General features: G+C 37.2%; 1 protein-coding gene across 1 annotated transcript in view; it reads right to left on the reverse strand.

The window, feature by feature from the left end:
* ACBD6 (acyl-CoA binding domain containing 6) overlaps nt 1-25484 on the reverse strand; it is a 319330-nt gene that overhangs the window by 179028 nt on the left and 114818 nt on the right. The gene's annotated exons all lie outside the window — the stretch shown is intronic.

Here is a 25484-nt window from a genome sequence, read left to right on the forward strand (position 1 = left end):
TTATGGCTAAACTATTAACCATAATAGTACATGGTTAATAGTTAATACTATTAATACATAGTTAAGATTATGTGTTATAACCAGAACTACCTACTAGTTAAGTAGGAAAACACAATATTAAAATATCTAATATCTTTGCCAAAAGATACACAGATAATTTCTACTTCTCAGCCAGGTTCCTGATTTCTTGTTAGGTTTAACTCAAAAGAGTTACATCAACTAATGCTAAAATATAAATCTGTTTCAATGGGAAAGCAGACAAGCAACACATTTTACCGTTAATGGGACTTATATTTTATATTTCCCACATGCAGTGCCAAAAATTTACTTTAGGGGAAACACCTATGACTGGACCTCAGTAGTGATTTTCACTTTGGATATATTTTCCAGTAGGGTGGCACATGTACAGCAATGTTTTAAGGAGGATGACGTGCTCTCAGACACTTAAACTATGCTTTTTAACACTTTTTTGACCTGATATGTAATTAATTTTTGTAACATATTATTTTAATGGTACACTAATTAACCTTGAATTAGAATGAATTCTCTGATGATGACTTTCTGTAGAAGTATTGAAGATATCTATATTAAGGTCATTTAATGATTAATATTTTTATGCAGTATCAAGGAGTCTGAAAACAAGAGCAAGACTGAACATATCAGCAAATAAACATAGATAAAACAAATCAGGCTTTGGAATTTTTACCTTCAAGTGGCTCTATTTTAAAATGAGCAAAGACCAACACAACCAGATGTCTGAAAGTGATAACCCTTTACTTTCTCAAAATAAAGTTCCTGTAAACAATAATTTGCATGGATACAATCCTCTTAACTTATTACAAAATCAAGGAATAAACCTTTTTTTCTCTTTTTGTTAACGACAAACATATCTGGACCAACAAAATGCAATTATTAAATTATTTTAGGTACAGGGTTCTATAGTTGTTCCTTCAGCACAAAAACAATGAATTAGGTATACAATAAAGCTATATCAGCTTAAAGACTTCATTCACATTGATAAAATAGTTTACCCATTTATATGTATGATTGTTGTATCTTTTTCCATGAGTTGTATAATCTCCTAAACATTTTCAAGTTAAATTTATTTTTACTGCTGCTACCAAAGCTGACAACTCGTTTTGTCTTTTAAGTTTCTAAAACCCTTCTGCAAAAATACTCCAGAAGCAGTTAGGAAACAGGGTGAGGCCGGGGTGGGGGCCAACACCATTATTAAAGGAATTGTGGTTAAGCCACCATAAGACTACGAATTAATGTTTGGAGAGCTCTAGATAAATTCTGAAGCTCAAATGCACGTGAAAAAAAAGAGTTCTCATCTGTTAACCAAGTGGTAATACTGTCCTACCTCAGACAGATGAATGACTCTAAAGTGCTCTGAAAGAGCAGGGTGGCAGCTAACCTATTAAGTGTTATTACCTTCATACCTTCTGGAAAACAGAGTGGGTTTTAATATTTTAAATGCTTCTTTGATATCCTTCCTTAGTTACTTGTCCTTAACCATGTAGAATTTTTAAAATCAGATTTTTCTCCTGAATATCACAAAATTGAATGAAAGATATTCCATTATAAAATGTCTTGATATTCTTATAGCATTTTTTTTTTTTTAATATGGGCAGGCACCAGGAATTGAACCTGGGTCTCTGGCATGGCAGGCGAGAACTCTGCCTGCTGAGCCACTGTGGCCTACCCTTAAGGCATTTTGAAATCAGATAGAAAGTACACATACCATACATACGGAGGGCAAAAACACAGCAAAGTCAGTATGCTTAAATTTATAAGAGCTGTCACGCTGCCATTCTATCAAAGATGGATGGTATGGTACTGTCTAATTAGCAAATGAAATAACTGCAAATTGGCAGACCTAAATTTCTCTGTACAAAAAAAAATTGGGTTTCAATTTAAAATCGTAGCAGAGATTGTCTTCAATAACCAATAACCTGTGATGTCTCCTTCTTCTCTATCGTATACCTATCTTCTACACTTTTGTTGCTGTTGCACAGTGAGAACCTCCCACATGCAACCATCAGAAACCTCACAATGCCTCCTATTTTCATCTTCCTCTCAACAGGGAAACAATACTGTTTCAGAAACTCCACTTTAAGGGAGGTACTTTAAGATCTCAGGATGTACCTACTATGGAAACCAATAGAATCCTTATAGGATAATTTTTAAAAAAATATTTTTGTTGACAAATCTTCATACACACATAGTCCATGCATGGTGTACAATCAATGAACTCAAAACATCATCACGTAGTTGTGTATTCATCACCATGACCCATTTTTAGAACATTTGCATCACTCCAGAAAAAGAAATAAAAAGAAAAAACTCATACATTCCATACTCTTTTTCCCCTCCCTCTCACTGACCACTAGTATTTATCTACTCAATTTATTTTAACTCTTATCACCCTTATTATTTATTTTTATCCATATCTTTTTACTCATCTACCCATACCCTGGAAAAAAGGAGCATCAGACACAGGGTTTTCACAATCACACAGTCCCACTGTAAAAGTTGTATCATTATACAATTGTCTTCAAGAATCAAGGCTACTGAACATAGCTCAACAGTTTCAGGTACTTCCCTCTAGCCACTCCAATACACTTTTTTACTAAAAAGGGATATCTATATAATGCATGAGAATAACCTCCAGGATAGCTTCTTGATTCTGTCTGAACAATCTCTCAGGCACTGAAATATTTTGTCTCATTTCTTTCTTCCCCTTTTGGTCAAGAAGGCTTTTTCAATCCCATGATGTTGGGTCCTGGTTCAGGAGTTCTGTCCTGCATCGCCAGGGAGATTTACACCACTGGAAGTCATGTCCCACGTAGGGGGAGGGCAGTGAGTTCACCTGCCAAATTGGCTTAGAGAGAGAGGTCACATCTGATCAACAAAAGAGGTTCTCTGGGGGGTGACTCTTAGGCCTAATTTTAAGTACGCTTAGCCTATCCTTTGCAGGAATAAGTTTCATAGAGGCAAACCTGAAGATTTAGGGCTTAGCCTACTTATTTGGCTGTCCACACTGTTTGTGAGAATATTAAAAATTCTCTCAATGGGGAAATTGAGTATTTCTTCCTTTCTCCCCAGTCCCCTAAGGGGACTTTGCAATACTTCTTTATCACTGCCCAAGAATAATTTATTTAACAGCATTAAAAAGGAAAACCACACAATAGTAGTGATTCACATTTAAAACCAACAAGTATTTGATCTCTTCCACAGGCTAAGAACTGGGGGAGGAAGATATGGTCCTTCTGTGCTATCAAAGAAGTGCGAATGATTTTAAATAAGCTACTTTCAAAAATTCTTTCATGAGCAGTATTTTCTAAGCGATAATGTTAATGGCTTAAGAGTGAAGGAATATTCCAGGGGTGTGGATCTTCCCGGCAACATGGGACAGAAATTCTAGAATGAGCTGAGGCTCAGCACCAAGGGATTGAGAAAAACCCTAGAATGAGCTGAAACTCAGCATCAAGGGATTGAGAAAGCCTTCTCGACCAAAAGGGGGAAGAGTGAAATGAGACAAAGTGTCAATGGCTGAGAGATTCCAAACAGAGTCAAGAGGTTTTCCTGGAGGTTATTCTTACACATTAAGTAGATATCACCTTGTTATTCAAGATGTAATGGAGAGGCTAGAGGGAACCGCCTGAAAATGTAGAGCTGCATTCCAGTAGCCATGTTTCTTGAGGATGACTGAATGATGATATAGCTTTCACAATGTGACAGTGAAAATCTTGTTTCTGATGCTCCTTTTATCTACCTTGTCAACAAACGAGTAGAACATATGGAATAAAAATAAATAATAGGGGGAACAAATATTAAAATAAATTTAGTTTGAAATGCTAGTGATCAATGAAAGCAAGGGGTAAGGGGTATGGTAGGTATAATACTTTTTTTTTCTATTTTTGTTTTATTTCTTTTTCTACTGTCTTTTTATTTCTTTTTCTGAATTAATGCAAATATTCTAAAAAATAATGAATATGCAACTAAGTGATGATATTGTGAATTACTGATTATATATGTTAATGTTTTATTTCATTTGTTAAATTTTGTTTAAATTAATAAATAAATTAAAAAAAGAGTGAAGGAATAAGTAAAGGAAATATTTCATCCTGCATAAAATAATAGAAAGAAGTTACCATGGAAACTACACTTGTGTCTATCATAAGAGAATGGATAAATAAATTGTGGTATATTTATATGATGGACTATTACTCAGCAATAAGAAGGAAGAAAGTACTGATCCATAGAACTATATGACTAATCTCAAAAACATTATACTATATGAAAGAAGCTTTATACAAAAGAGCTATATGTATGATTCCATTTAAATTCTTGAACTGGCAAAATAATCTGTGGTAAAAGAATATCTGAACAATGGCTGCCATTGGGGATCAGGAGAAAGAACTGGCTGAAAAGGGGCATAAGGGAACTTTCTTGGGTGATAGCAACACTCTGTATCTTGATAGGAGTTTCAGTTACATAGATATATGCATCTGTCAAAATTCACTGAACAAACACTTGAAATTTGTGCATGTCATTGTATACATATTGTACCTTAAAAGAAAAGTCTGTGAGCAAACACTGAATTCCAGTTAATGACATACATGCTGAAGCACTTAGGTGGAAATGTACTATGGTCTGCAACTTACTCTGAAATTCATCAAAAGATTAGACTGAAGGATTAACAGAAAGATGGAAAGACACCAATGAAGCAAGCACAGTAAAATACGAGTTGCAGAATCTAGGTGACTGAGAAAACATGTCAACAAGAAACCAGCTCTACAAGAAATACTAAAGGGAGTTCTGCCAGCTGAAAAAAAGAGACAAGAAAGGGAGCTCTGAAGGAGGGCACAGAATTGAAGAGAACCAGTAAGGGTAACCTAAAGTATAAAAAGAGAAAGAAGGGAAAGAATACATAGATCTGACAAATAAAATCCAAAACATAAGATGGTGGATTCAAGAAATTCATTTTTATAGTAATAATGTTGAATGTTAATGAACTGAACCTACCAATTAAAAAGAAACAGATTGGCAGAATGGATTAAGAAATATAATCTATCTATATGCTGTTTAAAAGAGACTCATCTTAGATACAAGGATACAAATAGATTGAAAGTGGAAGGATGAAAAAAATATGGTCCATACAAGCTGTAAACAAAAGAAAGCAGAAGGAGCTATACTAATATCAGACAAAATAGACCTTAAATGTAAAGACATGATAAGAAACAAAGAAGGACACTATATATTAGTAAAATTCACCCAGAATAAATAATCAGAAATGTCTATGCTTCCAATCAAGGAGCTCAAAAATTAATGAGGCAGATAGTGGCAAAACAGAAGGGAGTGATAGACACTTCAACAATAATAGTAGAAGACTTCAAAACACCACTCTCTTCTATAGACAGAACCACCTGACAGAGGATCAACCAGGATATAGAGAAGTGGAACAACTCGATAAATGAATTAGAACTGACAGACATATATATAGGTCATTATAGCCCAAAACACCAGGATATACATTCTTCTCTAGTGCTCATGGAACATTTTCCAGGGCAGATTATATGCTGGGGCACAAAACTGGTATTTATAAATTAAAAAACACTGAAATTATTCAAAGTACCTTCTCTGATCACAATGGAGTGAAGCTGGAAATCAATAACGACTAAAGGATAAGAACTTTTACATTATAGAGAGATTAAATAACACACTCTTAAACAACGAGTGGGTCAAAGAAAAAATTGCTAGAGAAATCAGTAGCTATCTGGAGATGAATGTAAACAAGAACACAACATATTAGAACTTATGGGATGCAGCAAAGCCTGTGCTGAGAGGGAAATTTATTGTTCTAAATGCCTATATTAAAAAAGAAGAAAGAGCAAAAATTGAGGACGCAACTGTTCACCTGGAGGAACTTGAGAAAGAACAGCAATTAACCCAAAAGAAGACAGAAGAAAAGAAATTTAAAAAGATGTAGGTAGAGTTAAATGAATGGGAGAACAAAAAAACAATAGAAAGAATCAATAAAACCTAAAATTTGTTCTTCAAGGAAACCAATAAAATCGAGGGACCACTACCCAGGCTGAAGAAGAAAAAAAGAGAGTGAATACAAATAAACAAAATCAGAAATGACAGAGGAGTCATTACACAGACAGTGAACAAATAAAAAAAAATCATAAAAGGAAATTATTAACAACTATACTCCAACAAACTAGACAACTTAGATGAAATGGGCAAATTCCTGGAAACAACAAACAAACTACATTGACTCAAGAAGAAATAGAAGATCTCAACAAACCAATCACAAGTAAAGAAATTCAATCAGTCATCAAAAATCTTCCTACAAAGAAAAGCCCAGGGCCAGATGGCTTCACAGGGGAATTTTACCAAACATTCCAAAAAGAACTAACACCAATCTCGCTCAAACTTTTCCCAAAAATTGAGGAAAAAAAAGAACACTACCTAACTTATTTTATTAAGCTAACATCACTTTAATACTAAAACTGGGTAAAGATGCTAAAAGAAAGGAAAACTACAGAACAATTTTCCCAATGAACACAGGAGCAAAAACTCTCAATAAAATATTAGCAGATCGAATTCAACAGTACCTTAAAAGAATTATACACTATGAACAAGTGGGGTTTATACTAGGAATGCAAGGATGGTTCAATACAAGAAAACTGAAGAGAAAAATCATATGATCATCTCATCTAATGCTGAAAAAGCATTCTGCAAATTCAACTTCTTTTTCTGATAAAAATATTCAAAAGGTAGGAATCAAACGTAACTTCCTCAACATGATAAAAGGCATATATGAAAAACCCTTACTCAGCATTGCACTCAATAGTGAGAGGCTGAAAGCTTTCCTCCTAAGACCAGGAACAAGACAAGGATGCCCTCTGTCAACACTATTATTCAACATTGTACTAGAAATTCTAGCTACAGCAATCAGGCAGGACAAAGAAATAAAAGGCATCCAAATTGGAAAGGAAGAAGTAAAACTTTCATTATTTGCAGATGATATGATACTATACTTGGAAAATCTGAGAAATCTATAACAACGTTAACTTGAGCTAATAAACAACTTCAGCAAGGTGGTGGGATATAAAATGAATGTGCAAAAATCAGTAGCATTTTATACACAAGCAATGACCTAACCAAGGAGTCAATTAAGGAAACAATTCCATTCAAAATAGCAACTAAAAGAATAAAGTACTTAGGAATGAACTTACATAGGGACATAAAGTATTTGTACACAGAAAACTACATAACATTGCTAAAAGAAAAAAAAAAAGATCTAAATAGGTGGAAAGACATTCCCTGCTCATGGATAGGAAGGTTAAATGTAGTTAACATATCAATTCTAACTAAATTGGTCTACAGATTCAATGTAGTACCAATCAAAATTCCATCAGTCTACTTTGAAGATTTGGAAAAGTTAGTTATTAAAATTCACCTGAAAGGGAAAGAGACCCCAAATAGCTAAAAACATCCTAAAAAAGAAGAATGAGTGGGAGGATTAACGCTCCCCAATTTTAAAACTTATTATAAAGCCACAGTGGTCAAAACAGCATGGTAATGGTACAAAGATAGAAGCACTGACCACTGGAATTGAACCAACACTGCAGAAATAGACCACCAAATCTATGGTCAACTGATCTTCGATAAGGTCCCCAAATCCACTGAACTGTGACAAAACAGTCTTTTTGATAAACGGACATGAGAAAACTGGATATCAATAGCCCGAAGAATGAAAGAGGATCCTTATCTTACACCCTATATAAAAATTAACTCAAAGTAGATCAAACACCTAAATATAAGAACCAATACCATAAAGCTCCTAAAAAAAATGTAGGGAAACAACTTCAAGACCTAGTAATAGGAAGTAGCTTCCTAAACTTTACACCCAAAGCACAAGCCACAAAAGAAAAAAAATAGATAAATGGGAACTCAAAATCAAATGCTTTGTGCCTCAAAAGACTGTCAAAAGGTGAAGAGGCAGCCAACTCGATGGGAGAAAATATTTGGAAATCACACATTGGATAAAGGTTTGATATTCTGTATACATAAAGAAATCATACAACTCAACGACAAAAGAACAAGCAACCCAATTATATAAAGTGGGCTAAAGATATGAGTAGGTATTTTTCTGAAGAGCAAATACAGATGGCTAAAAAGCACATGAAGAGATGATTATTCTCATTAGCTATAAGGGAAATGCAGATTAAGACTACAATGAGATACCACCTCACACCTACAAGAACGGCTGCTGTTAAACAAATCTGAAACTACAAATGTTGGAGAGGATGTGAAGGAATTGGGACACTGATGCACTGCTGGTGGGAATGCATAATTGAACAGTCACTATGGAAGACAGGTTGGAGGTTCCTCAGAAAACTGAGTATCAAGTTGCCCTATGACCCAGCAATACCACTACTTGGTATATACCTAGAAGAGTTGGAAGCAGTGACACAAACAGACATTTGCAGCATAATTCACAATCTCTAAAAGATGGAAAGAATCCAAGTGCCCATCAACACACTAATGGGTTAACAAAATGTGGTATATATATATAAGATGGAATATTACATAGCAGTAAGGCAAAATGACGTCCAGAACCACATGACAATATGGATGAGCCTTAAGGATATAATGCTAAGTGAAATAAGCCAGACACAAAAGGACAGATAACTGTATGATTCTGTTTTTATGACCACGGTAAAGGTAAAATCAGAGGCTTGTAATACAGAATATAGGGGGCCTATAGATACACAGAAGCTTGAGATGGGTGAACAGTTTACTAATGAGGTTGAACTCAATTGTAAGGGAATAGATAGAAGTGAAGGTAGTTCACTAGGGGTCTATAAGTAATATTACCATATTGAAGGTGAACATAATTGAAAGAGGTTGTACAGACTCATGAGTTCCACCAATTAACACTACAAATATAAATAAGTTTTTCCATGAATCACTGCAAAGGTATGAATATTGTACAAAGAATATTTAGTTTTGGGGTATGGGAGGAAAAATGATATACCATGCTCTGTGCTATGTTTAACAGGAAAACATCAACAATACCACAGCAATACAAGGGGTACAAGATGGGGGGACAAAATGAGGGGGAGAAACAAACGTTAGGGGGAGGTTTGTATTTTCTATTTGGTGAGGGTGTATTTATTGGCTCTCTTTCTGTTGGGAACAATGAAATTATTTCCAAATTGGAAATGTTGATGGATGGTTGACTTGGGACATTATACATGAGGTCCTGTAGGCAGAGGTGGCTGAAACATTATGATCGAACACAGTGCTGCTAAAAAAAAAGAACAAAATGTGAGGCATGCAATGATGTGAATGTACCTGTGAAACATTTGGTGAGGTAAAATAAGCAAGAAACTAAAGAGCAAATATGGTATGATCTCATTTAGAAAATATTTATAAGAAAACTAGAGCCTAGATTGTAAGGTCTTAGAGTAATCACATTTAGTACAAAGTGGTAATTGTTATTTCTGGATTTTGAGGGGCTGCTTTATATATGTATAACTTGGTATTTAGAGATAAGAATAAAGCCAATCGGATTGGGATTAAAGTAATTCAGAATACAGGGGTAAGGAAAACATTGCCTGTATTTTAGAATTTTACCTACTCCTTGAGACCAAAGGAAGAAAGCTTTATTATGTCCAGAACCTGGGTTTTCTGTAGCATATAATCTAGCTCAACCTGTCTGGATAGATCATTTAAACAATCCAAACACAGGGATCCCAGAGTAAGAATGAGAGCCTTTAATCTTGTATAGTTAAATGTAATGCTTGGATACATCCCAGAGTACACTAAACAGATAATCAAAAAAGTACTGGCAAAGTCCCTTTAGAAAAGGGAGAAACATTATGGAACTATTAAACTTTACCACCTGGGAAACCCCAGACACTATGTCAAACATTAGGGACACCCAGGTCAGTAGGCCAAGCCCTTGATCTTGAGGGTTGCTCTTGTGAAGCTCATGTATGTTGCAGAGAAGCTTAGCCTACCTATAGATATGCCTAAGAATCACCTCCAGAGGACCTCTTTTGTTGCCCAGATGTGGCCTTTCTCTCTCTAAGCCCAACTCTGCAAGTGAAGCCATTGCCCTCCCCCCTAGGTGGGACTTGATGTCCAGGGGTGAAAGTCTCCCTGGTGGCATGGGAGATGATTACCAGGGACGAGCCTGGCTGTGACATTGTGGGATCAAAAAATACCATCCTAACCAAAAGGGGAAAAAGAAATGCAACGAATAAGGTATCAGTGGCTGAGAGAGTTCAAACAGAGTTGAGAGGCTACTCTGGTGGTCACTCTTACACATGCTTCAGTTAGACACTGCTACCTACCATAACTTGCCAAACCCCAACCAAAACCAATTCTAAAGAACATGCAGGACATTATAAAAGATTCTATAAAGGTTCCATGCAGTAGGGTAACTCTGCAAAACTAAAACCTCCAGATGGGTCCCTGGACCAGATAAGTCCTGAAATGCAGAGGGGCCAGCCCTTCCAGAATATCAACTTGTTCTATCCCCCTATTACCTATTACCAATAGGCCCTTCCAACATGAAAAAGTTAGAATGGGCCTAGTCCAAATATTCCTAAAGAGTGGGAGAAAGATAAACATGATGGTGGGGTTATACAGAGAAGGTCGGGTTTAACAAATGAGTATGAGTGCTGAATCATTATACTGATATATCTTTTAGCCTCCAATACTTTAGAGCAGCTAGAAATAAAAAACTAAAATTGTGGAATTGTAACCCATTCCAAACTCTGAAATCTGAAATCTGTTTTACAACTAATTACTGTGGTGTACTTTGAAATTTATTGCTTTTATGTATATATGTTATTTAAAGAGAAGGAAGAGTACAACAGAGAAAGGATTTAACAAATGAGTATGACTGATGAATTATTATATTGATAGGTATGTTGGTCTCCAGTATCTTGGAGCAGCTAGAAGAAAAAAATGAAAAATCGTGGCACTGTAACTCATACCAAACTTTAAAATCTGCTCTATAACTACTTGTTATAATGCCCATTTGCATAAATACAAGATTTCCAAGTACATTGTTATAATGTACTTGGAAATGTATTGCATTTTTGTATATGTTATATTTCACAGTAAAAAAAAAAGTTTAAAAGAAAACCAAGGGGCGGGCCGCGGTGGCTCAGCGGGCAAGAGTGCTTGCCTGCCGTGCCGGAGGACCCCGGTTCGATTCCCGGCCCCAGCCCATGTAAAAAACAAACAAACAAACAAAATATAATAAAACAAGAAAATGTTTAAAAATGTTTCCCTTTCTTCCTCCCATCCTTCCTTCCTTCTCTGTCTTTCCTTCCTTTAAAAAAAAAAAAAAAAAAAAAAAAGAAAACCAAGGAGCGCATCAAAATTAAAAAAAAAAAGTTGCCAAAATTCATAAGATTTAAACGGTTTCATTATTTCCTAATTTGGCATTGTTAAGTAAAATAAAATGGCTGCCTACACTGAGCATTGCCAGGAGGGACCTCTTTATGAGAAATGATTTTCCAGAAGACTAAAACAACTGACTTACAAGGGGCTTTTCAAGAAAATGGAACACTGGAAAGTACCCTATAGAAATGCACAAGCAATAGCTAATGATATCCCATTTCAGTTCAGTAGAGATAGCTTATCAGAATGGACAAGCATACCATACTAAGCAATGTATATCTGCTCCCCACTTTGTAAGATGTCCCTATGTAAAATGGAAATAATGTCAACCAATAAGAACATTTTCTCACTTGCTTCTAATGTTTGCCGTAAACTCCTTACCACCTTTGGTTTAGCACTGCCTGGTTAACAAATTGTCTGTTGCCCAAATAAGCTTTAACAGCATTTAGTAAATGCCTCAGTTTATCTTTGTAATAAATACATTTGGATGTAAAGTATGGTCATGGGCTTGATTTTTAAATGGAGATCTTGTATTTATGCAAATGGGCAAATTTAATAATTTGTAAAATATCTCTCAATTAGTGTGAACAATCAAAATTGTTTCAAATTAATATTTTAATCAACTACACTACCAAAATAACATATACTATAATGGGAGCAGAAAGATATTTAAGACGATGTGCTTTTTTCCTTCCTTTTTCATATTTTAAATAAAAGCATAAATTTAGCCACTTAAATTAATGACCCTGCCTCTTAAATCTTCTACTTCTCTCTGTTAGGTTAATATTGTCAGTTTTATCAGGTTTTGCAGCAGTTTCTCAAGCCAAAAGCATGTAAATTGTATTCTGACAGCAACCACAGCATTTAAAACAAAAGAAGGAGTGAAAAGAAAGAGAATTAAGAGAAAGGTAACCTTCTTCAAAGCATCTGAAAGAACTAACAAACATATGGAAAATGGCTAATGATAACAATTATACCTTCAAAAGAACGGAAAGGAAAAAAGTTAACTAAGGAAGTAATTTTGGACTGAATTAAATAAGACTCTATGGAAAACAAGTGGACTGTATATGAATGTTTTTTCGGGGGGAGGGCTGCATTGGAAAATGTAAAATATTTTGCAAAAAAATTACATTGCTACTTTTGTTTTAAAACAAATTTAAATTAAAGTAAAAGGTCATCAACATGCATGTATTTAGTGTCTATTATATATATATAGCATTGACCTGAGAAATATGTGTAACAAGAATTATGCAGCTATCTTTCGTGTTTGATGTCTGATAAGTATTTTGTTCATGTCATAAATATACTTTATGAATTATTTAAATCATCCCTTCCCTTTGAAATATATTCTCTTGGAAGAATGATAAATATTAGGCATGTAAAGAACCATTTTAATATGGTTCAAAAGGTAAAATTGAATTCCTTTTAAAAATTAATAGGCTTTAATGTCTTTCCACCTTCACTTTATTTTTCATATTCTTTACCTCAATTTCCAAGCATTTCTGCAAATGATTAAAATACAATAAAATTTGTAATTCAAACAAAAAGTTGGTACATAGAACATCATGGTGCTATAAACTTAGACCCTGAAACATCATATATGGATAATTTGCTGAATAATAAATACAACTTTTTCTATTATGTGAAATACAAACAATGTCTTAATTACTATAACAGTAGGAAATAACTTTCTCAAATTAGAAATATAGGTCTTAATTGGTACTAATTACAATTTAAATGAATAAAAGAGAAATACTATACTTATGTATAATAAAATGACAATCTGAAATATGAATACATTTTATTTGAAAGGTATTTCTGATATACACATAAATATCAGAATATATAATTATTCATGTACTTGCACCAAGGTAGTGAATTTCTAAATATGTGCATTTCAGGCAATACAATAGCTGTTTTTTCAATGTGTAATAAAGCAAATAATCTTTATATTTTATGACTAAATTTCTTTAGAAGCTCACAGAAAATTTAAGTACAATAAATGTAATTTTTAGTCATTTACAGTCAAAACCGAAATGAGGTTAAACCTGTCAGATGAACATTTTAAATAAAGATATACAGCATCTCAAGGAATCCTAGGCAATCAGTAGTGTAATATCTCAAGTTCAAATTATCAGATAGATAAACACAAAGAACTGGATGTCCTTTCAAAACTATAATTGTTGCCTAAAATTAGTATAGTAGGGATAAGTCTTTTTACTGATAAGGGGTTAGAAGTATTTAGCTAGCCAACTTAATTTTCAGGTTATATATTTTTAGTCCATCATCAAGGCTAACCAAGTTATCTTTTATTTACTAGCACTTTGAATGTCATGAAGCAGTACCATTTATTTAATTTAGTATAAGTTTCTCATTATAAGTTCTCATCTCCCTTATGTTCTGAAATTAATTCAGACAAATCCCTGATTAATAATAAAAGGGCCTGCAATCAGTATTCAAAGCCCAACTTGAGCTGTCATGGCTGAGAAGGCAGAAATCTGCTTGGAGCAATAAGAGAACCCAACTGAATTCCTGGCGTCTCAGTCTATGAATGTGTAAGCATTTCATCTGTTCATGAGAACACAATGTTCCAGCAGGCTGGGGGTAAAAAGGTAGCTGCATGGGTGACAAACTGGAATAGCTGAGAAGCAGTTCTGCACTGAAGTAACTATTGACAGAAGCAATACATTTTGCAAGTGTTCATTTTATTTTCACAAAATTCTATTATTTAGGGTAAGCTATTTGTGTTCTAGACACTTATTCTATTCCTACCACTGTTATCCAATGATAACGATCTTTGTAGAGGCCACATGAGGATTTGATATTTAGTATTATTTTATAAAGGATATTGCTGCAAATCAGAACATAACACAAGCAGGGCCAATTGAAAACTGTATATTCTTTTTAAAATCCAGTTGTGGAAAGCACACCCTCCCTGTATCTCCAATCACGAGCTATATACACTTGAGCAAGTAAATTAATTTTAATTCCTATCTGGTGAATGAGGATAATACCTACATACTATATAGGATTGTTGTGAAGATAATATGGTGACAAGGGAAAGTACCCTGTAAACTATGATATACACATATAATGCATTATTATCTGTTATTTAAAAGATGGAACACGTACAAAGGAATCACAGAGTATATACAAAATGATTTTCAGGTAAAAAAATTGTGAGTTTGAGAAATTAAGTGGCTTCTCTTTATTTCCTCATGATTCATTCATATTATTTATTAAGAATGATGATGTATTCATGCAAAATTTATATTTTGGACAGCGCATTATCTAGTTTAACTTGCATGATCAGTTTATTTGAACACCATCTTGCATAGGGAATCTTGCATAGGGCATGAGATCCTGTTGGTTTGTACAGACTAGTGTGATGCCATGCTATATCCCAGAGTAATTTCGGCAGAGAATAAAAAAGAATTTGCAAAGTCCTTGTATTAGTTAGGGTTCTCTAGAGAAACAGAATCAACAGGGAACACTTGCAAATATAAAATTTATGAAAGTGTCTCACGTGACCGTAGGAACGCAGAGTCCAAAATCCACAGGGCAGGCTGTGAAGCCGATGACTCCAATGGATGGCCTGGATGAACTCCACAGGAGAGGCTCACCAGCCAAAGCAGGAATGGAACCTGTCTCCTCTGAGTCCCCCTCAAAAGGCTTCCCATGATTAGATTTAGCATCACTAATTGCAGAAGACACTCCCCTTTGGCTGATTACAAATGGAATCAGCTGTGGATGTAGCTGATGTGATCATGACCTAATCCTATGAAATGTCCTCATTGCAACAGACAGGCCAGCGCTTGCCCAATCAGATAAACAGGTACCACAACTTGGCCAAGTTGACACCTGTCCCTAACCATGGCAGTCCTCTTGGGGGGCTGGGGAGAAAGGAGGAAGTATTCAATTTCCCCATCTGGAGAATTCCTGATTCTCACAACAAATTCAACAGGACGAGCTCTCAATCTTGGGGTTTACTCCTATGAAACTTATTCCTGCAAAGGAGAAGCTAAGCCTACTTATAATTATGCCTAAGAGTCACCCTCCAGAGAACCTCTTTTGTTGCTCAGATGTGGCTTCTCTCTCTAAGCCAGCTCAGCAGGTGAATCACTGTCCTCCCCCCATGTGGGACATGACACCCAGGGGGTGTAAATCTCCCCAGCAAAATAGGGCAGAACTCTCTGGATGAACTGGGACCCATCATCATGGAATTGAGAGAGCCTTCTTGAACAAAAGGGGAAGAGAGAAATGAGACAAAATAAAATTTTTATTTCAGTATCCAAGAGATTTTAAACAGAATCCAGAGGTTATCTTGGAAGTTATTCTTATGCATTATATAGATAGCCCTTTTTAGTTTATGGTGTATTGAAGTGAGTGAGGGAAGTACCTGAAACTGCTGAACTGTGTTCTAGTAGTCTTGATTCTTGAAGACGACTGTATAATGACACTTTTACAATGTGACTGTGTGACTGTGAAAACATTGTGTCTGATGCCCCTTTTATCCAGGGTATGGGCAGATGAGTAAAAAAAATAAGGATAAATAATGGGGGAGGAGGGATAAAGAGTAAAAAATTGAGTATTGAAATACTGCTGGTCACTGAGAGGGAAGGGTAAGGGGTTTGGGATATATGAGGTTTTTCTCTTTATTTCTTTTTCTGGAGTGATGCAAATGTTCTATAAATGGTCATGGTGATGAATACACAACTATGTGATGATATTGTGAGCACTGATTGTACACCATGTATGGACTATATATGTGTGAAGATTTCTCAATAAAATATATATTTTTAAATGTGGTGAAAATTTATTGTCTACAATGACATGTCAGACACTGGTTAAGTGCCTCATATATATTAACTAATTCAATTCTCAAAACAATCCTGAAGACTCCTAGGATGACGGGACTCAGCATCATGGGACTGAGAAAGCCTTCTTGACTAAAAGGGGAAAAGGAAACAAGACAAAATAAAGTTTCAATGCCTGAGAGATTTCAAACAGAGTTGAGAGGTTATCCTGGAGGTTATTCTTATACATTAAATAGATATCCCTTTTTAGTTTATGGTGCACTGGAGTGGCTAGAGGGAAGTACCTGAAACTATTGTATTGTGTTCCAGCAGTCTTGATTCTTAAAGATTATCTAACTATACAGATTTTACAATGGAACTGTGTGATTGTGAAAACTTTGTGTCTGTTGCTCCTTTTATCCAGGGTATGGGCAGACAAGTGAAAAAATAAGGAAAAGTAAACAGATAAATAATAGGGGGGAGAAGGGGTAAAAAAAAAAATGGGTAGATTGAAATACTGGTGGTCATTGGAGGGGGTAAGGGTTATGGAATATATGAGTTTTTTTCTTTTTATTTCTTTTTCTGGACTGATGCAAATATTCTAAAAAGATCATGGTGATGAATACACAACTTTGTGATGATATTGTGAGCCACTGATTGCATATTGTGGATGGACTGTGAATACTTCTCAATAAAAATATTTAAAAAACACACACACACACAACAATCCTGAAGCAAGATTATTCTTCTCATTTTATAGATTAAGAAATTGAAAGACAAAGTAAACCTGACAATTGTCATATAGCTAGAATGTGACAGTACGGAACTTGAACCTATGTAGTCCAGTTCTTCACATTATGCTATAATACCTCTACTTATTCATTCACACAATCATTCATTAATTCATCAACTAATTATTGAGCATATGGTATATGTCAAAAATTCTGACAGAAACATTCTCAACAAACAAGATTTCAAAGCATTTACCCTCCTTAGGAAGCTAGTAGAGGAAATGCTCCATCAAAACAGAGAAATGAACCATAAAAAAGGAAAATATAGGATCCAGGAAACAGGAGGATCCAGAGAGAAAAGAGAATTCCCAGGACAGAAGTAAAAAGAAATTCTTGGAAAAGATTTTTTGCAACAGGCCTAGATACCAAGCCAGAATGGAGATGAAGAAGGGTGAGTACCAGAAGAGATAAGTCCAAGAAAAATGTAGGATTGATTACTTTCTGTGTTTGCACTGAGAGGATTTTATAGTTTTATTAGGCGATTTGGGAGAAGAATTAATACTAAGAACACAGAAAACTAAAAAAATGCTCTTTAAAAAAGAGGCAATTATTAATCTTAAAAACAAAATGTTGTATAGGAAAGAAAATCTAAACATGGCATGTAGATGGTGTATTACTCGTAATTATAGAATTATTAATTCCCTCCCCCTCTTGCTTTGCTTCCTCTTAATCAGCACATACTTCCCCACCCCATGACTTGGTACTGGACCCCATGACTTGTTTTGGACAAAGGAACGTGAGCAGATATGACACATACCACATCCAAGCAAAACCTTCAAATGTATTTATGGGGTTTGGCTCCATCTTTAGGCTTCTGCCTCAGATAATGTCTATTCATTAAAGTTGGATCCCAGAATGAGAAGACACACAAAGTCACTATGAGCTGAGCCCAACCATGGCTGTCAGAAACCAAGAGAGCCTAAGTAAATCCCAAAACTTTTGAAATATGAGCAAGAAATATATTTCTGTTGTTGCTATAAGTCATTGAAATGTGGGAGTTGTTTGTTGCTACAACAAAATCTGATTAATACATATAGTGCAATGAACTATATGCATTTGGCAATGAATAATACTTATATAGCTGTAATAATATAAACATTGATTCAATATATATTCAATCAGAAAACAAACTAAAAGTTGTAATATAACTGTATTGGGGGGCAGGGAAAGAGAGGAAAAGGAGTAAAACCATATTATATAATAATAAGAAATCAATAGACAATGTTAAAAGTTAAAAAAATCAAGATATAAATGGATTATTTAGAATGATACAGGTAAATTGCAAAAGGAACAACTAAAGGAACAGAAAGTTTTTACCTTAAGGAGTTAGAATCAAATATGAGAAGGATGATGAGGCAAAGGAGTACTATTTTTAATATAAGACTTAAAGCACCATATGCTTTTTAAAACTATGCAACTTTTGTTTTTATAGAAATCTTAACTGACAAGCACAAAAATTAAAAACAACATTAAAATCAAGGGACGCAATCATGCCTTACTAAAAAAAAGTATTCTGATTCAAAAAGATACAAAAAGAACCCTAGGGCAGTGTGACAGTGGCTCAGTGGCAGAATTCTCACCTGCCATGCCAGAGACCCAGATTTGATTCCTGGTGCTTGCCCATGCAAAAAAAAAAGAAGAACCCTAGTTGAAATCAGAAGACTGGTTTTATTATTTCACGATCTGGCTTCTGATCTTTTCTAAACACATATTTCTTGTCTGTTTCATTATTTAGTGGCAAACAAATAATACTACTGGTCATTCTACTCTAGAATTATAGTCTTTCTCAATTCCAGATGTCACGAATAATTATTATAGTAAAGATGTCCCCTAAAAGTGAGATAATATTAACAGCTAACTTGTACAGGGAGCACTAAACTGTAACAATATGTAATGTGTAATGACATATTAGTTGATTATCTACTTTATAGATTATTGTGTGACCACTTCCTAACAATTACCACCCTAGGCCATGATAAGTCTTCTCTAAATAATCCTGTAATAGTCTTCCCTGAAGACATAGCTGCTCCATCTCCAGCCTGTCTTGAGGAGTTGACCACCTAACCTCCACCTGAAGGGAATAGCCCTAGAGTGGTTAATCCTGTTTCATGAGATGAAACTGCAAAGGAATGCCCTGAAGCAAATGACTTGGAAGATACTTCAAATTCTTTTCATGACCCACCCCCACCACCCCTCATTTGTTCCAGACCTATAACTAGACTAAAGTTCCAACAGACCCCTAAAGGTGAGGTACAAAGTATCACACATGAGGAGGTACATTATACTCCAAAAGAACTGTGTGAGTTTTCTAATCTCTATAGACAGAAATCAGGGAAATATGTGTGACAATGGATTTCAAGGGTGTGGGATAATGCTGGGAGGAATATAAGGCTGGATCAGGCTGAATTTATTGATATGGGCCCACTAAGCAAACATACTACATTCAACCTTATAGCTTGAGGGCTTAGAAAAGGCATTAGCAGTTTGTTTTGATGGCTGGCTGAAACATGGATCAAAAGGTGGCCAGCATTACCTGAGGTTGAAATGCCAGAACTGGCCTGGTATAACGTAGATGAGGGGATCCAGAGCTCAGGGAGACCAGAATGTTAGAGTGGACTTATCATGCAAAGTCTGCTCTTACACCCCAAGAATGTCTGGAGGATGTACCTTTTACCAGAACAATGAGAAATATATTTGTGAGACTAGTGCCAACATCCCTGAAGAGCTCTGTAGTTGCACTTCTCTGTAGGTCCAATATTACTGTGGGAACTGCTGTCACTGAGCGGGAATCTTGAACACAATGGGAATGACCAGATCCCGTGTTGGCAGAATCCAGGCAGCAGCACTTAATCACCAAAGACAGGGTGGACTTGGCTATCATAATAGACAGCAGACTCAAAGCAGGAGTCAAAATAATCTGACTCACAGAGATTTGTGGCATTGGCTAGTAAATCATGGGGTAGCTAGAAATACAATAGAAAGGCAGTCTACTAAATTCTTGTTTGAGCTGTATAAACAAAAGAGTTGTAGGTCAAGTGAAGAAGTCTAACTTGAATTACAAAAACACAGAGTCACGGTCCCTTAATCAATTTCCAGACTTAAGACAGTTTACAGACCCAGAGCCCCTTGAATGAAGGGGAGGTCATGTCCCTTTGGGGGAGAACCCTGTTAGACTGCCACAGATTTATACTGCTAATCTTCCTCCAACCCTTCCCCAAGGAGACCGAAGGCCTTTTACCAGGGTAACTGTGCATTGGGGAAAAGGAAATGATCAGATATTTCAGGGGATTATTAGACACTGGGTTCAGAAGTGACATTAATTCCAGGGGACCTAAAACATCATGCTGGTCCACCAGTGAGAATAAGGACTTATGGAGATGAGGGGATTGATGGAGTTTCAGCTCAGGTCCATCTCAGAGTGGGTCCAGGGGGCCCCCGGGCCCATTCTGTAGTTAGTTTCCCAGTTCCAGAATGTGTAATTGGAATAGACATACTGAGCAACTGGCAGAATCCCCACACTGGCTCTCTAACTTGTGCAGTGAGGGCTATTATAGTGGGAAAGCCCAAGTGGAAGCCACCAGAACTACCCCTGCCTAGGAAAACAGTAAATCAGAAACAATACTGGATTCCTGGAGGGATTGCAGAGATTATTGCCACTCTTAAGGATTTGAAGGATGCAGGGGTGATGATTCCCACCACATCCCTGTTCAACTCTTCTATCTGACCTGTGCAGAAAACAGGTGGGTCTTGAAGGATGACAGCGGATTATCACAAGCTCAACCAGGTGGTAACACTAATTGCAGCTACTGTTCCAGATGTGGTATCATTGCTTGAGCAAATCCATACATCCCCTGGTACCTGGTATGCAGCTACTGACCTATAAATGCTTTTTTCACAATAGCTGTTTGTAAGGACCACCAGAAAAGATTTGCTCTCAGCTGGCAAGGTCACCAATACACTTTCACTGTCCTACTGCAGGGGTGTAACAACTCTGCAGCCCTATGTCATAATCTTGTCCGCAGATACATTGATCATTCCTTCCTCCCACAAGGCATCACACTGGTCCATTATATTGATGATATCACGTTGATTAGATCTAGTGAGCAAGAAGTAGCAACTACTCTAGACTTACTGGTAAGGCATTTGCGTGTCAGAGGACGGGAGATAAATCGAACAAAAATACAGGGGCCTCCACACCTCAGTGAAATTTCTAGGTGTCCAGTGCTGTGGGGCATGTTGAGATATTGCTGCTAAGGTGAAGGATAAGTTGCTGTATGTGCCCCCTTCTACAACCAAAAAAGAGGCACAATGGCTAGTTGGTCTCTTTGGATTTTGGCGACAACATATTCCTCATTTGGGTGTGCTACTCCAGCCCATTTATTGAGTGACCCGAAGAACTGCTAATTTTCGAGTGGGGACCTGAAAAAGAGGAGACTCTGTGACAGGTCCAAGTTGCTGAACAAACTGCTCTGCCACTTCGACCATATGAACCAGCAGATCCAACAGTGCTGGAAGTCTCGGTGGCAAATAGAGATGCTGTTTGGAGCCTTCAGCAGGCCCCTATAGGAAAATCACAATGCAGACCCTTAGGATTTTGGAGCAAAGCCTTACCATCTGCTGCAGATAACTACTTTTCTTTTGAGAAACAGCTTTTGGCCTGCTACTGGGCTTTCATAGAGATAGAACGTTTAATTTTGGGCCACCAAGTTACCATGAGACCTGAGTTGCCTATCATGAGCTGGGTGTTGTTTGACCCATAAAGTCATAAAGTTGGGCATACGCAGAAGCACTCCATCATAAAATGGAAATGGTATATACAAAATAGGACCAGGGCAGGTCCTGAAGGCACAAGTAAGTCACATGAGGAAGTGGCCCAAATACCCATGGTCTCCACTCCTACCATATTACCTTCTCTTTCGCAGATCAGAGCTATGGCCTCTTGGGGAGTTCCTTACAGTGAACTGACTGAGGAAGAGAAAACTCAGGCTGGTTTACAGATGGTTCAGCACGATATGCAGGTACCACACGAAAGTGGACAGCTGCAGCACTACACCTCCTTTCTGGGGTGTCGTTGAAGGACACTGGTGAGGGGAAATCCTCTCAGTGGGCAGAACTTCAAGTAGTGACCTGGTTGTTCATTTTTCTTGGAAGGAGAACTGGTCAGAGGTGCGTTTGTATACTGACTCATGGGCTGCTGCTAATGGTTTGGCTGGATGGTCAGGGACTTGGAAAGACCGTAATTGGAAAACTGGTGACAAAGAGGTTGGGGAAGAAGTATGTGGATAGACCTTTCTGAGTGGGCTAAAAACATGAAGATATTTGTGTCCCATGTGAATGCACACCAAAGGGTGACTTCAGCAAAGGAAGGTTTTAATAATCAAGTGGATAAGATGATCCATTCCATGGATATCAGTCAGCCTCTTTCCCCAGCAACTCCTGTCATGGTGGTAGGGATAGAGGTTATGCATGGGCTCAGCAACATGGACTTCTACTCACCATGGCTGACCTGGCTACAGCCACAGCTCAGTGCCCAATCGGCCAGGGGCAGAGACCCATACCCAGTCCCCGATATGGCACCATTCCCCAAAGTGACCAGACAACTACACAGTGGCAGGTTGATTACACTGGACTATTCGCTTCATGAAAGGGGCAGTGATTTGTTATAACTGGAACAGACACATACTCTGGATATGGGTTTGCTTTCCCTGCATGCAATGCTTCTGCCAAAATCACCATCTGTGGGCTTACAGAATGCCTTATCCATCGTCATGGTATTTCATACAGCATTGATTCTGATCAAGGAACATACTTCACAGCAAATGAAGTGCAGGAATAAGCACGTGCTCATGGAATTCTCTGGTCTTACCATGTTCCCCATCATCCAGAAGCAGCTGGATTGATAGAACAGTAGAAAGGTCTTTCAAAAACTCAATTACGGTGCCAACTAGGTGGCAATACCTTGAAAGGTTGGAGTAATGTTCTCCAGGAAGCTGTACATGCTCTGAATCAGCGTCCGCTGTATGGTGCTGTTTCTCCAATAGCCAGTATCCATGGGTCCAGGAACCAAGGAGTGGAAATGGGAGTGACACCACTCCCTATTACTCCTAGCGACTCCCTAGGAAAATTTTGTTTCCTGTGGTAGTTAGATTCAGTTGTCAACTTGGCCAGGTGAAGGCACCTAGTTCTGTTGCTGTAGACATGAGCCAATGGTACGTAAACTTCATCTGTTGCTGATTACATCTGCAGTCGGCTAGAAGTGCCTGCTGCAATGAATGATGTTTGACTTAATTGGCTGGTGCCTAAATGAGAGAGCACAGCGTAGCACAGCCCAAGCAGCTCAGCATACCTCATCTCAGTACTCGCAGCTCAGCCCAGACCTTTGGAAATGCAGAAAGGAATCACCCCAAGGAAAGTCGTTGGAACCCAGAGGCCTGGAGAGAAATCCAGCAGTGATTACCTTTTCTCACGTAAGAAAGAACCTCAGATGAAAGTAAGCTGTGTTTCCTCTGAAAAACTAACAAAATAAATCTCCTTTTATTAAAAGCCAATCCATCTCTGGTGTGTTACATTCCAGCAGCTAGCAAACTAGAACACTTCCTATTTCTGTGACCCTGAGCTCTGCTGGTCTACAGGCTTTAGTTCCAAAATGGGGAGTGCTTCCATCAAGAGAAACAACAATGATTCCATTGAACGGGAATCTAAGACTGCCATCTGGTCACTCTGGGCTACTCATGCCCCCAGATCAACAAGCCAAGAAGGGGATTACATTACTGGCTGGGGTGAATGACTCTGACTACCAGGGGGAAATAGGACTGCAATTACACAGTGGAAGTAAAGAAGAGTTTTCCTGGAACAAAAGAGATCCCCTAGGATGTCTTTTAGTACTACCATGCCCTGTGATTAAAATCAATGGAAAACTGCAACAACCCAATCCAGGCAGGGCTACCAATGGCTCTGAAACTTCAGGAATGAAGGTTTGGGTCACCCCACCAGGCAAAGAACCACAGCCAGCTGAAGTGCATGCTGAGGGTAAAGGGAACATGGAATGGGCAGTGGAAGAAGGCAGTGATAAATATGAACTACAATCACGTGATCAGTTACAGAAACAAGGGCTGTAATGCTGTCTTGTTCATGTTATACTATTTAAGTTGTAAGATATCAAGTTTAAGAATGAATATTACCCAAGGACTTGCACCTATTCTGGAGAGATTTAATGTGTTTCTGGTTATATGCAGGACAGTTGAGTGTTGCTAGATGAGGAAAAAATGTGTCTTTTCTTGCTTTCTATTTAGAAATTAGGTATGGTTTAAGGTGATTGTGTATAGCTGCCAAGTTGACAAGGGGTGGACTGTCATGGTCAGGTTCATGTGTCAACGTGGCCAGGTGGTGGTACCTGTTTGTCTGAATGGGTAAGTGCTGGCCTGTCTTTTGCTATGAGGACATTTCAAAGAATTAAATCATGATCATGTCCGCTACATCCACAGCTGATTCCATTTGTAATCAGCCAAGGGGAGTCTCTTCTTTAATGAATGATGCTTAATTTAATCATTGGAAGCCTTTTAAGGAGGATTCAGAAGAGACAAGCTCTCTTCCTGCTTTGGCCAGTGAGCCTCTCCTGTGGAGTTCGTCCATATCCTCCATCAGAATTGTGAGCTTCACAGCCTGCCCTACGGATTTTGGACTCTATGTTCCCACGATTACATGAGATACTTTTGTAAATTTTATATTTACAAATATTTCCTGTTGATTCTGTTTCTCTAGAGAACCCTAACTAATACAATCACAGAGAGTAGACTCTGTTGACCAAATAAAGAACACACTAGAGGCACACAACACTAGATTTGAAGAGACAGAAGAAAGAATAAGTGTTATAGAAGACAGTATAACTGACTTTGAAGACTCAAAACAGCAAATGGCAAAAAAGATGGAAAAAACTGAATTGGATCTCAGGGAAATGATAGACAAAACAAGGTGCACAAATGTAAGAATCATAGGTTTCCCACAAAGAGAAGAGAGGAGTAAAAACTAGGAATAGTAGTTGAGGATATAACGAGGAAAAACTTCTCAGCCCTCATAAAGGACATAAATATACAAGTCAAAGAAGCCCAAAGGATTCCAAACAGAATAAATCCAAATAGGCCTTTCCCAAGGCACATACTAATCAGTCTGTCAAATGTTGAAGAGAAGCAGAAAATCCTGAAGGCAGCAAGAGAAAAACAATCTACTATGCACAAGGCAAACCAAATAAAACTGAGTTCAGACTATTCAACTAGCACCCAGGAGGCAAGAAGGCAGTGTCATGATATATTCAAGACGCTGAAAGAGAAAGACTTCCAGCAAGAATTCTGGACCCAGTCTAACTGTCCTTCAAAACTGAGGGAGATAGTAAAGGTTTCACAGACAAAGAAGTCTGAACGAATCTGTCAACAAGAGACCATACCTACAAGAAATACTAAAA

This window comes from Tamandua tetradactyla, chromosome 4 (assembly GCF_023851605.1).
Source record: "Tamandua tetradactyla isolate mTamTet1 chromosome 4, mTamTet1.pri, whole genome shotgun sequence".
NCBI lineage: Eukaryota > Metazoa > Chordata > Mammalia > Pilosa > Myrmecophagidae > Tamandua > Tamandua tetradactyla.